Source organism: Hylobates moloch, unplaced genomic scaffold, assembly GCF_009828535.3.
Source record: "Hylobates moloch isolate HMO894 unplaced genomic scaffold, HMol_V3 SCAFFOLD_8, whole genome shotgun sequence".
Taxonomy (NCBI): domain Eukaryota; kingdom Metazoa; phylum Chordata; class Mammalia; order Primates; family Hylobatidae; genus Hylobates; species Hylobates moloch.
Genome location: NW_026652283.1, coordinates 24,566,798 through 24,584,834, shown reverse-complemented (window position 1 = coordinate 24,584,834; position 18,037 = coordinate 24,566,798). Strand labels below are relative to the sequence as shown.

Genomic DNA, 18,037 nt, shown 5'->3' with positions numbered 1-18,037 from the left:
CAAATGATGATTCTTAAGAGTTTACGAATGAACATGATCTATAAAAGTCTCCCAAAACTTTGAAAGGCTTTTTTAAAAGTCATTGAAAGTGCTACTCTTCTAGGATATAATACATGTAAGGAGTACACCTCAGCACCACTCACCTCAGCAGGCAGGAGTCTCCGAGCCAGTGAGAACGAGGTAGTCTTGAGGAAGGACAGCACCACACAGGTATTCTAGGAGGATCTACACAGGCACCTGCAAAGGTACATAGGGTTCTTACAGTCCTGGCTAATTGTTATCTTAAAAATACTAAATCATTCCATTTTAACATACAATCACCAAAGAGCAAAATACAAGTGTATGGCTTCAAATAATTTTCCCAAGAATTTTCCTCCCCTGTCCCCAGTCTTCCCCCTTAGCCATTTGAATTGCAGTCCTTGTGGGGTGGGTTTGTTTGGTTTGGTTTCAATTAGCATTTTTGTGCTTTTGAAAAAGGAACTGCAGTTGTTTCTATAAAAGGTCATTTGATGGGCCTATGGAATTCTAGGAGAGACTTTGTGTCTTCTTTTTTACTGACCCCAGCTCCCTGTGACACCACACTAATTTCTTGAAAGCAGTTTTACATTTGGAAAATTGCTTAAAGCCAGGGCTAAAATTGAAGTTGAAGGAGACCTCTCAGGTCTTCAGTCCTAAAAAATAAAAACAAAAATACACGGCACTTTTCCTTGGTAAGTACAAATTCCTACTACTGACTAACCTAAGAAAGAGGGTAACTTGGCACCATTTCTTTTGACCATTTTATTGCCTAATGCTGTGAGAATGTGAAACTTTGCCACAACATTAGCTATAAAGAAAGCCCAAGGAAGAAATCTTGGCCACAAGATGGGAATTGACGCAATTCATATGTCTGCCACATTCAGACTATGCCCTTCACAGATGTTTCTGCATTTATTTATAGAAAGATTTACTTTAGCAACAAGACCAGCTTCCATCAACCATTTTTTTAAATCTATCCAGACATCAAACTACTTTTATTATGAATAGAAAATACTGCCACCAAATGTTAAAATCCTTAAATTTCTCAGTCATGAAATAATATGAAATATCAAATTAGAGCATAAGAAGAAAGAACTGGCAGACCCCAAATCTGATGCAAATGTAAGAAAATAAACACATTTCAAACACCACTGAGGAAGGGGAAAGTTAGTCCAAAGTTTCCCCTTTCATAGCTGGGCTCTCGCTGCACAGCTGCTATAGCCCTGAATGAAGACTTTGTCTCCAAAGCTGGTTACTACACTCACACTTCATATAACTTAACAGTTGTTATAAAAATGCCAATGGCTTCCTGATTATTTTTTACATAGTGTTACAGTTGTAACAAAAAGGTGCACTAGTGCCCACTTCCAAATCTTAAAAAGAAAGTAGCAGTCACATTAATTTTTTTCTAATAAAAATACATACATTTAAGCTAGCTGGATACACAGAATTTCTACTGCATCTTCTTATACCAGATGTTGGGTCAGAGTCTTCTGGCTTCAAATAGACCTACCTACCTCCTAAAGATAAAAGAAATATACACATCTGAGGGTGACAGGACTTGGCAAAAGAGCCTGTCTGTGGAGGGTGCCATCCAAAAAGCAATGAAGGGTCAACCCTGCTGGGAAAGACGACTGGGTAGCAAATTCAAAACCAAGTGAGAAGAGGCTAAATAGACTAACAACTACCCTCATTCCCATCCTTGGGCCTGGGAGCTGTCTGAAGTCTAGGCTGGTTTCCAAAAGTATTCTTATTTACCTAAATCAAAATCTCTTCCTAACCAACTTTTCTTCAGTAAAGCCTCATCTCTCTTTTTAGTTGTGCTTTCAAGAAAAACTTTTAAGAGTGGGAAGTGGATAGCTGAGAATGAGTTTCTAAAACTGACATAATTGTTATCTTCTTTGTCCATAAAATAAGGTTGTCACTAGAGCCAGAGATTTAAAGGCCAAAAAGATTATGGTGCTTATTCTCCCATATGTAATTCAAATTGACACTAACATACATGCAGAGATTAAAATCTCTCCTTCTTAGACTTTTATAATTGCAAAATTCACTATGAGATGAGATGAGCGATGCAGGGAGCGGGGGCAGTTCTGTGGGTACCCTGGGAATGTAATGTGCTCAGGATGTCTCTGAGAAATGCCAAGCTTGACAAAAGTCAGGGCTTGGGCTCTTGTGAACCCGCTCCCCCTCCCCAGCTCCCCATCGATTCCTACAACCTCCTAACTACTCAATCCATTGTTCATTCTTCACCAGGTCACTTTACAAAAACTAACAAACCAAAAGATCCAATCCTATCATCCTACTGCTTTTGAAAGTCTCCACAAAAAAGTTCAACCTTCTTTTGTCAAAAGTAACTGCAGTGACAAAATGTTCCTAACCACAAATACAAACATGTGCTCTGGCAGGTGTGGGAGTACCTAGGAAGGCAATGAGAAACAAGAGGCTTAAGTGAAGATGGTCTCAGGAAACTGCATGCACTGCGTTTTTTCCACGAGCCCCTTCGCATCCCTTCCTGCGGCTGTCCAGGCCCACCTCCAGTACCTCCCCTGAAGCCACCACGTGGCATGCATGGCCTCATCCCACTTCAGTTTCCCTGCCTCTCCTTCAAGTTGGCATCACAGGTGCAGGCTTTACCAAATTTTTGTGCTGGCCAAACTCCAACTCACTCTCCAAGATTCTACTCAAATATGATCTCATCACTCCCTGGAAACTCCCCTTATCAAAACTAGTCACTCCAGGTATTCTCAAGTGGCTGACACTTAGTACTCACTGGTACTGTTCGTCGAATCCTCACAACAACCCTGTGAGGCAGGTAATCTGTAATAAGGGAATAATTAGAAAAGAATCGAAAGGTTAAATAACTGGCCCAGGGTCATACAGCTAAACAGGAGAGGCAAGAACTGAACTCAAGCAAATTGACTTCAGAGCCCATGATCTTCAACAACTGTTTGAAATGTTTGCCTCTTCCTGAGGGCAGAGACACTTTGCACTGACACCTGCATTCACAATCCCTAGCACATAAGTGGTGCTTGATAAATGTCTGCTGAAGGCTTGATGAATTCAGAAGGTTTTACAGAATGGCAGCAGATTGAACAGTGGTTCTGAGCTTATTCTCGGTGAAAGTCCTGCTTACCTAAATGATTCCTTTTACCTAGATATAATACTCCTATTACCACATGTCTGAAAAACAGGTATCTATTATACAAGTATTTGAAATGACCATAAATCAATGAACACCAACATGTAATTGTGGGGAAAAGGAGAAGATAAAAATCGGGGAAGCGCCACCAATAATATTATTTTTGGTAAAACTTAAGGTGATTCAAACATTAATTGGACACTTATTAAATGTGCCAAAGATTAAGCATTCTTTTATTTTGGTAGCTAGCCTCCACAATGGCCCCCAGTGGTTTTCACACCCTTGTGTATTCTTCTCCTACAATGAACAGAGGTAACCTGTACAGCCAATAGGATACTGTGGAATGATGTCATAAAGACATGGTAGCTTCCATCTTGCTCTCTTTGATCACTTATCCTGATGTAAGACAGACATTCAAGCAGCCCTATGGAGAGGTTCACATGGTGAGGAGCTGAGGCCTCCTGCCAACAACCAAAGCAAATTTGCGAGGCATGTGAGTGAACCACCTTGGAAGTGGATTTTCCAGCCCCAATCAAACCTTCAGGTAGACTACGTACAAAATGGACTGACACCTTAGTTGCAACCTTATTAAAGATCCAGAATCAAAACCATTCACCCAAGCCATTCCTGGATCCCTGATCCAAAGAAACTAGGTGAGAGTCTTAAAAAAGAAAAAAAAAAAGTTAGGTCTCTAGGCATGGGGCAACTTGTTATGCAGTAATAAGTAATTTATTTAAATTAAATAGTTTATAGCAATGCAAATAGAAGTTACTGATGTTAACACAATATCAGGTTATTGCAATTCCTAAACACTGAACACAAGCAAAATAGAATGCTCAAGAATAACTTAAGAGCAAAATAAATTCCAGTTTCCAAGAGGCTCTGCCTTTTTTTTTTAAACAACAGAAGAATGCAAACCCTTCATTTCCTTGTATATGTCTTTTAATGACAGCTGATTAATTGTTGGGTGTGCTCCCTTCCTCCAAACTAGGCCCACCAGGAGAGACAATCAATAGACAATACTGACATTTCTATTACTGTAAAAATGAGAAGAGTTTATTGCTCTGGTTATTTACGTATTATAGATCAGATAAAAAGTCTAAAAGTTTTGGAGGAAACCAGCTGCTCTCTACTCTGTGACTCCAAGATCCCCAAAATGTTTTTCTGTGTGTGTCTGTGTGTGTGTGTGTGTGTGTGTATTTTTTAAAGCACATTTCTTTTTATTGAAAAGAGAAAACCCATTTGAAATTCTAAATATTCAACTACAAATAATAGCACATTTTCGTAAGTGATATCCCTGTGTATCCACAAAATAAACTGTAAATATTACAGAATTCTAAACTACTCCTAAATTTTTGTTGTCTAACAAAAGAGTGGGAACATTCAAGGTGGTTTTTTCACCTTGTCATCAAAATACAAAGACATACATCTCCAAATATAATTCAGTTTTGCTAAAAGCAATACACAATGTTAGTAAGGAAGGTATCTTAGGTTTTACATAGTCCATATGAAATGTTAATAAGATGAGCACAGAAACAATAAGGTAGATATTCTGTGGAAATAAATCCATTATGATGCTATTAAGCTGTATTAGTTTGCAAAGCAGACAGCAATGGTAATACCAAAATTAATTATATAATAAACCTTTACTAAGCTCTTATCATATTTAAAATACCACAGGGATTACAAAGATGAAGATATGGGTTTCATTCCACTAACTACAATATTTGTGAAATGTAACTAATGCCTAGTAACAATAGTATCAAATAAATGTTTGATAAACACCAAAGGGACTTGGAAAAAAGCTACAGCAGAGTTCATACAAGAGAAATCACTAATGGCTGGTGGATATCCAAGAAGCCTTCATGAAATAAGCCCCTTATACTTATATATGGCTGTAATTTTTTTTTACTTTTTTCACATTAATATATCAATATTCCCATTATACAGGTTATATAAAGTTGAGGTTAAGATCAGGTGACTTGATCAGGATGCAGTTCCTGGCTTTAAAAAGTAATAATAGGCACTCAACAAAAAAGTCCCAGGCACCACTCTGCCCAGTTCAGACACTGTTCACAACTTTGTGAAGGTCAATCCTACAGTCTCCATTTTGCCCATGAAGAAACTAAGATTTCAGATTTAGTACCTTCCCGGGTTCAGATGGCTAGTAAACGGTGGAGCCCTGATTTGAACTCAGATGTACTTGATTTTAAAACTTCTGCCAGACTCCCATATTGGGTAAGTTCACCTATCCCATGCTGCTCTTAGCAAATGTTCGTACTCTACCGTACTTCCTCCCACCCCCATGCCCCACCCCACCCTTGACCTAATAAACTGATCCATAAACCATAAGGAATTGAAATGCATCCTTGTTAGTCTTATGATTTGTTATTAAATGTTATGAAAGAAATCAGAAGAGTGACAGAGGAGAAGGGATAAGACAAGAAAGAGATATGATCAACTGTTTTTTAAATAGCTAAGTAATCATTTTTGTTTAAACCAGTTTAGAAAACGAATTTCATCAACTTTAGTAAACAAGCTTTAAGATGACTATTTGAATAAAGTCTTCTCCTGGATAATGCTTCAATATCTCACACAACAGAGGACTTTTTTTCAGAAAACCAACTTTGGAGTTTTGATTAGTATTCATCATATTAGTTAGGTGTCTTCTATTATTCCAATTTGAATCAGAAAGAAAGAGGGGGTGGGGGGGAAGGTAAGAAAGATACTGTTAAATGCCTATAGATTATAAGACAAATATAAACCGCATTAGTAGTAGAAAGTGTGTTTTACTATAGAACACACATCGGAAAATATGAAATCAGGACACATTAAAGGTTTACATCAAGGAAGACCTGAGAAAAGAACAGTATGGCTGTGGGTGTAACCCAGTGGTTATGAGAAAACATATGGTTGGGCCTTAGCCTTAAGAGAAAACATTCTGACAGGCAGAAATGTTGGGAGGGAAAGAAACCTGAAGAACAGACAAGTAGAATCATTCCGCAAAGGAGACACCGTAAATTGGTCTTTACTACCGCTTGGTAAGTACAAGGCTCTGTTGGAGGCACAGTGAGTTTGCAGAATTCCGGCAAGATAGGCATAACCCTCAGAGATACTTTCTAAAATCAAGAAAAATTAAAAAAAGCTAACTAGTTTTTAAATTAAGTGAAGAAAATTACAAAGGTAATTAAACAGATGTTGTGAACCACCCTCCAGGAGATACAGTTTCCCTAAACATACTATAGGAATTCTTGGGAGGTTTCCATACTGTTTTGTGTTACTTGTTTAGACCCATTTTCCTACTGTACCATGGAATCCCATCCTATTTCTTCTTTATGGTCCCATCACCTAGCACAGGATCTGGCAAACTCAATAAATGAGGACCAGAGGAAGGCCAGCAGGGGTTCCTGATAAAGCAGGAATTTCACATACTATTTCCTGGACTGGCCGTGCAGGTGGCTGATACAAATCTCTCTTCTTCTCCCCTACAAGAAATGATTGTTTAGTCATGGAGGAGAGGGCTATTTTCTAAATGAAAGAAAAAAAATTTTATTAAAACAAATTGTGACTTTAAGTTCTATTTTTGTACTAACAGAAACGAATCCCAAATAATGATTGCAGTCACCATTCCCCAATCACCCTGGAAATTTTTCTAAATACTACAGATTGCTCTAGTTAACCCCATCTTAGCTCATCGGATTTGATTATCCAGCTTATTGTGTGAATTAACCATCTGTTCAACAGTACTGCTACCAGACAACAAGAAAAGTTCCAAGATTGCTTTTAAAGACCTGACAGTTTTGAGTTGAAGGTTGTCTGCACGGATGTTTTATACTTTTTTCCATTTTGTTCCCTTTATGGTCTCAAAAAAACTTATTTTAAAAAGAGCCTACTAAAAAAAGTAAGCTCAAATGCTAGGGAGAAATTCATTTTTAAAAAAATAACATTAATTTTGACCAGGCACAGTGGCTCACGCCTGTAATCCCAGCACTTTGGGAGGCTGAGGCAGGCGGATCACGAGGTCAGGAGTTTGGGACCAGCCTGGCCAGCATGGTGAAACCTTGTCTCTACTAAAAATACAAAAAAAAAATTAGCCAGGCATGGTGCCGCGTGCCTGTAGTCCCAGCTACTCAGGAGGCTGAGGCAGGAGAATCACTTGAACCCGGGAGGCGGAGGTTGCAGTAAGCCGAGATCACGCCACTGCACTCCAGCCTAGGCGACAGAGTGAGATTCCGTCTCAAAAAAATAAATAAATAAATAATAAAAAACAGAAATTAATTTCAAGCAACAATGACCTTCACTCTCTTTTTAATACAAGAGCTGGTAGAAATTTTTAGCATATATTTTAAAAGGCAAAAAATATAGAAAGTGAATAATATTCTACTGTTGGATAGAAAACGAATACAATGTGTTAGCATGTTCAAGTATGTTTTAAACAACTATTTAATTTCCTAAATTGAGCTGTTACATAATGTATGTTAATTCTGAATATTGTCCTTATTTCAGTTCAAAGGAAAGCATAAACAATAAAGCCACTTCAAGTTGAAGAAAAATTATCTTTAGGTTTAAACACCACTTAAACCAGGCACTTGTACAGATTATACTTTACCTGTTTCTGAAACCTTATCATTTCCTGCCTTAGTATGGAATTACAGCATCCCAGTTTTTGGCTCAATTTTGGTATATACTCTCCTCTTGATGAAAGCATATATTGGCTGTAATGCTGTGTTAATAACGTTCAATTTGGCTCCAGGCTAGTCAAAAGAAAGCTAAGAGGCATGACTGCATAGCTCACAAGATGTACTGTGGATTTTGGTCAGTTCACATCATGAGCACTCACTGCCTAGCAACGGCTCCAAAAGTCAAGAGTTCGATCCTGGGCCAGGCGCGGTGGCTCATGCCTGTAATCCCAGCACTTTGGGAGGCCAAGGCAGGTGGGTCACCTGAGGTTGGGAGTTCCAGACCAGCCTGACCAACATGGAGAAACCCCGTCTCTACTAAAAATACAAAATTAGCTGGGCATGGTGGCACATGCCTATAATCCCAACTATCAGGAGGCTGAGGCAGGAGAATCACTTGAACCCGGGAGGCGAGGTTGCGGTGAGCTGAGATTGCACCATTGCACTCCAGCCTGGGCGATGAGCGAAACCCTGTCGCAAAAAAAAAAAAAAAGTAGTTCAATCCTGCCCCAAGTTACAAAAAAAATGGTAGTAATCATAAGTGACAGTGTGTACGAATCCGTAAGAGGGGAGAAGTGGGTAAAGAAAGGAAATTAAAGCAAAGAGAAGAAGCAGCAAAAGAAGAGAGGCAGCAGTAAGTAACTAGGAGCCTTGTCAGGGTTATGAGAAGCCAATGGCCACTGGAAAGAATAGGTGAGACTGCAAGAAACACATGGAAGGAGTCAATGAATGTCTAGTCCCTACACAATTTAGAGGGAAACTGGGTTAAGAGGAGCAGCTGAAAGAGGTGCTCTATGAAGAAGTAAGCTGTTCTTGGGGGGCTTGAAAGCTGGCAGCAGCCTGCACATCATAGGCCCCAAAATGGCACAGAGAACCTACAAGTCCTGATAGTCCAGTGGACCACGATATGTAAGGTCATCCACCTTGTATGAAATTAAGGCTTCAAAGAGAAAACTGCCCTTCTCCTCCGTATATTCTAGAGGTAACACAGATAACAGCAAACATTCTAATCTTAGCTCTGCTGTCAATGTGAACTTGGGACAGTCATAACCTCCCTGAGCTTCAGTTTCCTCATCTGCAGAGCAAGTTCTTGGGAATAAGTACACCTGGTGTGTCTTTTAAAAACTGTCCATTGGCAGGTTTCTATAGCCCTGTGAAGTGCAGGATCCTGGAGGAAGAAGAGCTAATGAATGTAAATCAAGGCCATGCCTATCCTCTGGGTACATCTGAACCCAACTTGGGATGCTGGGAAACTCGACTGTATACAAAAATCTCACCCCTTTAAGACTGACAGACTCTGCTACAGGGTCACAGAGACCAAGAGAATCACCTGCTACAAGCCAGCATAGAAAAAAACTTCACCAAACATTTCACTTTTATAGCCCTATGTGCCAAGCCACTGCTCAAAGTACTTTATGTGTGTTAATTCATTTAATTATCTTAACAATCTCATGAAATAGGGGTTTTCCTTATTTTCTGATGATACAAGAGGCACAGGTAGTTAAAGAACATATGTCCCAGGTGTCCCTGCTAGTAAATGACAGTCTGCATACGAATCCAGCCCTGTCTGCTGCAATCTGTGCTCCTAACCACACCACACACTGCCTTTAGCCAGGACTCCATAGCCCTAGCACTGCACTGCTGAAAGCTTTCTCTCCTGCCCTTTTTCTCTCCCCCAAATATTTATTTTGGCGACCCCTCCCTAAATTCCACATCTGTAAGATGGGGATAAGACCACTTCCTTCCCTATGAAGTGGAATATTTTTATGAGAAAACATCTAACAACACTTGGCACATTGCAGATCCTCGATAATTGCTGATTTACTCATTTACCTCAAGTAATTATTATCCAGACAAATGCTGCCATCTGCCTACCCCTCCTTGTTTACATAGAGCTACAGCCCTGGCCAGACAAACTGGATCCCTGCACTGCCATAGACAGAAAACCATAGGATTGAGTCTCCGTAAGGCACCAAACTACATTATCCTTATGTATGTCCCTTTGGTGGATACTACCTGAATCTAGTGATGCCTTCAGGAGCTGTGAACAGCAGAGGGTTTGCCTGATCCCAGCAATGAAAGATCCTTTGTTTGAGCTATAATTTGGGTATAATACAGTAACATGCCATAGGGTCTACAGTTACGGCATTAGATGCCTCCCTCCCACACACACACACACAAAATCTTTAGCAAACCATCACATTACAGAACATTTGTGGAACTTCTTGGAACTCACTTCTGATTGGTGCAGCAAAAAGTGCAATACCCTGGGAGTTAACCAGGTTTGCATTAAGCACTAGCAGGCCGATCCGGGGAAGTCAAAACCACCAATAGTGAGAATGCGTGTGAATCTGCATCTGAAAAATGAAAGGCTCAAGACCAGGGTGGTGGTTTATATCATCACCCTGGATGCTTTCCTCCGGACACATTCTAGTTTGTTAATGTCCATAAAATTTGGCACCCAAAACTAAAAACAACTTTCCAAAAATGGTCTGATCAGCATAAACGATTTATTGCCTGTGTTAATCCGCCTTTTTTAAAATTAATTTTAGTAAATGTTGAACAGGCAAAAGAGTACTCATAAAATGAGTAAGGTATAAAGAATTACAAGCAAACATTCATGCACCCACAATATTTTTTTTTTTTTTTTTTTTTTGAGACGGAGTCTTGCTCTGTCGCCCAGGCTGGAGTGCAGTGGCGCAATCTCGGCTCACTGCAAGCTCCACCTCCCGGGTTCACGCCATTCTCCTGCCTCAGCTTCTCCGAGTAGCTGGGACTACAGGCGCCCGCCACCACGCCCAGCTAATTTTTTTGTATTTTTAGTAGAGACAGGGTTTCACCATGGTCTCGATCTCCTGACCTCGTGATCCACCCGCCTCAGCCTCCCAAAGTGCTGGGATTACAAGCGTGAGCCACTGCGCCCGGCGCAACCACCATTTTAAGAATAAAAAGCTACCTCTGAAGCTCCTTTTGTGACCCTTCTTAATCCACCCTCTTGTCCTCTGCTAAAAGGTAACAATTCTCCTTAATTTTGTGTGTACCCTTGCCTTTTAAGAAATAGTTTAGGCCAGGTGCAGTGGCTCACGCCTGTAATCCCAACACTTTGGGAGGACAAGGTGGGCAGATCATGAGGTCAAGAGATTGAGACCATCCTGGCCAACATGGTGAAACCCCGTCTCTACTAAAAATACAAAAATTAGCTGGGCGTGGTGGCATGTGCCTGTAGTACCAGCTACTCGGGAGGCTGAGGTCAGAGAATCGCTTGAACCCGGGACAAAGTGGTTGCAGTGAGCCGAGATCGTGCCACTGCACTACAGCCTGGGTGACAGAGCAGAACTCCGTCTCACACCTGTAATCCCACCACTTTGGAAGGCTGAAGCAGGAGGATGGCTTGAGCCCAGGGGTTTGAGATCAGTCTGGACAACATAACAAGACCCCATGTCTACAAAAGAACTTAAAAAAAAAAAAAAAGCTAGCTGTAGCGGTGCACACCTGTAGTCCCAGCTACTGAGGAGGCTGAGGCAGGAGGATTGCTCGAGTCCAAGAATTAGAGGGTGCAGTGAGCTATAATCATGCGACTGCACTCCCGCCTTGGTGACAGGGACAGACCCTATCTCCAGAAATAAATAAATACATGCTTGTATCCTTAAACAATATACTACTTTTGTCCAAATTTCTGAAGTTCATATGAATGGAATCATACTACATAAAATCTTTTAGAACTTGTTTTTCTGTTGTTGATGCATGAACTGGTAGTTCATTTTCAAAGGTGTAGAAAGGGCTGTCAATAGGCTGGTACACATGGGTATGGGCTGAGGCTCCCTGCTTATGGGCAGCAGCCACACTGACTGCATGGTGTCTACACTGTACTGGTTGTTCATTATTTTTAGTATCACCCCTGTCCAACGGTAATCCACTGTACAGATAAAAAATGCCTTATGCTTTCTACAATCCATGTTTTTTCTCCAGTTTTTTTGTTTTTTACTTTTTTTGGTGCCACACAAAGTGCTCTGAACTATGCTGGACATGTGCTGGGCTGTAGGGTATACACATTTTCAATTTTATTAAAATCAGTTTTCTTCGAAACTATGGTTATAACCCATTGTAGTTTATAAAATTTCCTGGGTTGGTCCCAACATTTTTAATGAAAATGAATAAATGAGAAAAGCAAAATAGTAGAGAACATTACCTTTAGTAGAGAACTGGTAAGATCAGTTTCTAGATACTTTGGCTTAAATCATACACATGTATCATATGCATACACATGTGCCAGTAAGTGAATTTCTCTCCGTGGGTCACAGTCAAAAAGCTCAGAACTGTCTTCCAGTTGCTTAATTCTTGCTCTGGCTATGTCTAATTTGCCATTAAACCTATTTGCTGATTTTTAAATTCCAATTATATGTTGATTTCTCAAAGAACTATTTAGTTTTTTTCAGATTTTTTTTGTCATTTTTATATTCACTTGCAATTTACTCACATTTTTAATCTTTCCATTTCTTTAAAAGTTATTTTACATTCTTTCTGACAACTGTAATATCTGAGATTATTACACACCTAATTTTGTCATCTACTATTTTGGCTGGTTCTATTGATGATGCCTTGTTTACTTTGTTTTGTGATTCTTGACTGTCATTAAAATTTCTTAAAACTTTTTGAACTCTTCAAGGCTTGCCCTGAAGAAAGATTCCTCCAAAAAGGACCTGCACTAGCTTCTGCCTTGTGCTACTATAGTGGAACCACTCTACAACTATATATTTGCCTCTTCTTTGGACCACCTATAGGTCTAAATTAGAACTGAAAACCTCCATGAATGCTGATTATTATTGGTTATAAAATATTAGGCAGTTTTTTTCTGAGATATTCTGCAGACTGGGAGGTGGTCAAGGGAAAAGTTATATTTCTAGTTCTACAATACACTATGAAAGTAGTCTTTAGGGGTCCCAGCTCTATGTGGAGACATTGTCTACTAAACTTTTTTCCCCAAAGTAGGCTCTGCGCTTTGTCTCTTATCTCCAGTGCAACAAGGGACCAAGAAAACACAAGCTCAACTGGACTCAGCAAGTGCTGTCTAACCAGGTGTTCCCCTTAGCTCTCTGATTTCTTGCTTTCACTTTCAGGCCAATGTTTGGTCTTTTATTTTCATGTTTTCTTGCCATTTAGAGATACATCTTACATAATTTATCCAGCATTTTTATTTGTATTCATTTTTACTAGAGGAGTAATTCAGAGTATCTAGTCTCACATGCCATCACAAACCAAAGTACACTGACATTCTAAACAGCCATTATACTGAGCTTGTGTTCAACTAAAACCATTAAGTCTTTTTCATATGAACTATGTTGTTTCCTTATTCCTGCACTTGCATAACTAACATTTGTAATCTAAATGCAGAAATTCACATTCTGAACTATTCAACTTAGTCTATATTTCAGTCATTGTTTTAAGCTATTAAAGAATTCTCAATCTCTCATTTAAAAATATTATTTACGACTTCAAATTTTTCATTCACAAACTTGATTAACATGCCTTCTATATTTTATTCTAAGTTGAAAAAGATGTGGAACACTGTATCATTCAGCATATAAATCACTTTAAGTTTCTAAAAAAAAAAAATGGATCCACCTGCAAAGTAGTACCCAGTAACTTCAATTTCATACCCCAAAAATATTTGTCAGTATCATTTAAGGACGATTATTAAGAAACATATCCTTGAAATAGGGGTTGCTATGCCTCCCTCACACACCACAAATCAAATTTGATATAGACCTAAGAGTAGGTCAAAGTTAACAAGGAGGGTGGCTTTGAACACTGTAATACAGAAATAATCAATTATGCTTTCAATGGTGCTGACAAGTTAAAGCCCTGACAGCAACAGTAAAGATCGTTCAGGGAAGGCTGAGAGTCATTCTAAGGTTTAGCCTTTGCTTCGGTGATTAATTTTACAAGAAACAGCAAGGTCATTCAGCATACCTGCCTCATTCCATCTCTATGAGAAAGGGACCAGCAACTAAAAATCACATTAACATTATGTAGGGTGACCACACAATTTATCAGTGCATGGTAAATGCATCTGACAGCAATAACTTCAGCATACCCTGAGAATAACCCTGTATGGCAGAAGCACCTGAATATTCCAAGTTAGGGAATCCTGGAGTTGCCAACCAGGAGATTCGTTCTTTGTCTATGAGGAACATCAGAACCCCCAACTGCACAACCTCTGAGGTCTGGTGGAATGCAGGCCACACAGAGGATCATGGCCCTTAGTTTTGGGTTGAGGGAAGGTTACCATATGGAGACTGTTGAGCAGGGGGACACTAAGTGAAAATGCTATATACACTGCATGCTTTTGGGGCTGGTTCTCCTGCCCAGCCCACTGCCACTAGACTCTCTTCCCTGGATGTAGGTCCCCAATAAAACCCCACGTCATCTCGTTTCCTGGCTCTGGGTCCCTTCTTTGGCCTCAGGAACCTGGTACCATCCATGGTGGAGTCAAAGGGGTTCAATACAACAATTGTCCAGGATGAAAGGTCCTGTTTTTATGCCAGAACAACAGGAGTGAGCCAGGACCAATCCAGCAAACCAGGACGCATCCCACCCTGATCATACACTTCCCTCTTTTAATAAAGCAACTGCCTCAGTATCTCCTTATACTGCCCATAAAAAGTACCCACCCATTGCCTATTTTCTACTGGACAACATCCATAGTTTTAGGATAATATGCTAATAATGCCCCTCAATCCCCCAAAATATGTTTAATATACTGTTAAAGGAGACAGGACGAGGTACTTTTTCTTAAGAGGAAAGTGTTTAAGAAACTTATCTAAAACAATTCACTGAATTGAAATATCTCATTCCATGAATTTTTTTTAATTAGAGTGATTTTTAAATTATTCTTGCAATGAGACTCTCTCAACAGCCTTTCTGATATCCACGTCCCTTCTGTGGCTTCACCTGCTCATAGCTGGCTGAAATCCCTTCTCATAAGACTCAGAACTTAGTACTACCCCCACCCCACTCCCACCAGCTAACAGGAAGATACTGATACAACTGTAAATCACAAATCCAGCTTCCATAAGTGTTTTGTTTGGCCAATACAGTGTTTTGATGCTTTTAAAGAATGGAAATCATCCCCAAAAATCTCAATCCCCTAAAAAAATCAAACTCTGTTTGGAAGACGCAGTCTCTGGAAGTCCAGTGTTTGGTGAAGGCACAGAAATGATTATGGAGGAAGGGTCTTTTCTACCCCATGCAGAAAACATAGCAGTTACTGCATTTACTCTTTAATCTCTTTTTAAAATTGAAGATAATGATCACTTTGTTGTATATATGGCATTTATCTTAGAATAGATTACAGAAAGTCATATTACCCAACTCTAAAGCAAATATACAATCAAATTATGAGTATTACAGTATAATGGCCCACCTAGCCAAACAACAACAACAGAAAGTTCTCGTTTGTGGGTTAAGCATCCTGTTAAGATAAACCCACTTGAGACTTTTAAAGACAAGGTATATTTGCTTAAATTGGTTTTTAACCATGGAGGTCGGTACTCAGAAAGCCTGATGAAAGCAGAAGGAAGTAGCCCTTAAGGATAGGAGCTAGCTTCTCATGCCGAAATTTTCATAACTACCACTCTGAATTTTGTCACCGTGAACCTCTATTTAAGGGTCACCTTTTCTGAGAAACCTTTCCTGATGCCTCCCTTCCTCTTCCAACAGTAAAAGCTGGCAGCTGCCTTCCCTACCTGCTACATCCTTCTCCCGCTCCAGCAACTGAAACACTCCCTGTGCTGCTGATCCAGCTCCCCTACTGCACTAGTAAAAATTGCTCAAGGGTATTGCCTCTGTTTCCCCATCACTTACACAGTGCCAACAGGAACATGGTACTCAACCTCTCTCCTCAAGAGTGAAACATCAGCATGGAATGGTAGTTAAAACCAATAGTGGTGGAGCTGCCCTTGGCCGCGAATCCTAGCTCTGGCCCACTTGTTACAAACTATGTGAGTTTGGGCAAATTATTCTGTCTCAGTTTCTGCAGAAGTAAAATGGGGAATAAAAAAGCACAGACTTTCACGGGGTTATTGTGAGATTTAAATGAGTTGATACATGTGAAGTGCCTGGGACCTAGCACATCACACTCAAATATAGATTATAAATTATCTTTTTTTTTTTTTAAGTCTCCAATTCTTCACAATCCTCAACTTAGTCCTAACCTCACCGTTCTTCAGAAAATCCTCAATGATTTCCTCGTTGCCAAAAGTCAAGCCCTTATCTACATGATTTCCATCTCAGCTTTGATACTGCTGGCCAACTCTGTTCTTGAGGCTCTTTTCCCCTTTGTTTCTAGGGAGGGCACTGATCTCATTTTCTCTCTCTCGGCTTCTCTTCTTGCCTGGGGCCAGCTGCTAGAGCTCCCTGCTGCTTGATTGTCTCTTTATACTGCCTGGTGCAGGACAAGCTTATCTACTAGTTGGTCTTCAACTACTAATGTGTCCAGTCTGTCTTAGGACTGATCATGTAGAATAAGTGATTGGAAGAATGATTGGGCTATATCGCTATTTCCAGCCCACGCTTCTTTTTGAGCTTCTAATCTTTATTTCTGACTGCCTTCTAGGTAATATCCATCTAGAAATGAACATACTACCCTATCTTTTTCTACTCCCTCAAATGTGCTACACTTAACTAGCATGAGGTACTGTGACTTCTTTCTCTCTCCAGGTCTGGTATCCTATTAGCTACTAAACCCTACCTATTCTAACATCCAATAGTGGGCAAGAAACATCTTCTCTTCCCTATTACCATAATGAAATCCTTTCATTAAGGTTTTCATGCTCTCATTTTTATTACTGTGCTACCTTCTGGTCTCTCAGCTTCCAGTGCTGCTGGAGAGACAGGGAAATAGGCACGTCATAAATAATGCCACCAGAATGACCAGCCTATAATGATCTGATCCCATCATGCCCCTGGTTAAAAAAAAAAAAAAATTAACCTACATGTACACATTTGAATACAATCTATTTACTAGCATATATTTAATGAGTGCCTCCCACACTGAATAAAGCCCTGAGTCCTAAAGAGTTCTCATAAGAAACTGCTCCTGGCTGGGCGTGGTGGCTCATGCTTGTAAACCCAGCACTTTGGGAGGCCGAGGCAGGCGGATCACGAGGTCAGGAGATCGAGACCACAGTGAAACCCCATCTCTACTAAAAATATAAAAAATTAACCGGGCATGGTGGCGGGCGCCTGTAATCCCAGCTACTCGGAGAGGGTGAGGCAGGAGAATGGCGTGAACCTGGGAGGCGGAGCTTGCAGTGAGCTGAGATTGCGCCACTGCACAGCCTGGGTGACAGAGCGAGACTCCGTCTCAAAAAAAAAAAAAAAGGAAACTGCTCCTGCCTCTAAGGACCTAGTTTGGCAAAAATTAGTTTGTTGCTTATAAGGTGCACAAGCACATGCTTCTGTCTAAAATCTAAAACACTCTGGACTGGAAATGAGATAAGCAATACTTATTAACATATTTATATGTAGTACATATATAATTAACACAATATCAAGAATTAATAAAGATAGGAATGAGGGAATGTGGAGGTTTGTGACTGCCACTGCAGGTGCTCTTCTTAGACACAGCTGGCCAGTCTCACTTCCAGAATATATAAGGGTGTTATATTTAGGCCCAGTCCTAGTCATTTGGGCGCTTAAAAATAACTTGATTTGACCTGAATTAAACAGTGTTCCAGATCGGCTTTCTGCATCAGAATCGTAGAAGCTTCTACATACTCAGCTAGCATGTACTGTACGGTTTTTTAAAAAATTGTGTTAGAAGAGTTCATCTTTGTTTCCACGACAGGCCTGAACCCACTGTCATTAATAAAACGCCATCAAAGTGCATTTGCTCAGCACAGATAAGCAAGCGGGTAGAAGGGCCAGGCCAAGGAGTGACCCTCTCAGCAATAGGCAGCCACTGAGCATTTGAACAGAGGAGTGTCACAAGCCCTATGCCCCATTTTACCACTAACTATGATTTTCCACTTCTACACTTCAGTGACTGCTCTTTTGAAAGATGGTACAATGACCTCCCAAGTGTCTCTCAGTGTCAATACCACCTGTCACTAGGAATTCCACAGACTGTTTGGTGTCAGTGGTCCTTAATGATAAAAACTAGTATCTTTGCCCTTACTGTAGCTGCCTCACACCCGTG

The 18,037-nt window shown here is 40.2% G+C and overlaps 1 protein-coding gene across 4 annotated transcripts in view; it reads right to left on the bottom strand.

Annotated features, from left to right (window-relative positions):
- RASSF8 (Ras association domain family member 8) overlaps positions 1-18,037 on the bottom strand; it is a 119,296-nt gene that overhangs the window by 82,158 nt on the left and 19,101 nt on the right. For all 4 annotated transcript variants that reach the window (XM_058442728.1, XM_058442729.1, XM_032159862.2 and 1 more), the window contains exon 2: positions 144-237. The gene's annotated coding sequence lies outside the window, so the exon portion shown is untranslated. The remainder of the gene's footprint in view (positions 1-143; positions 238-18,037) is intronic.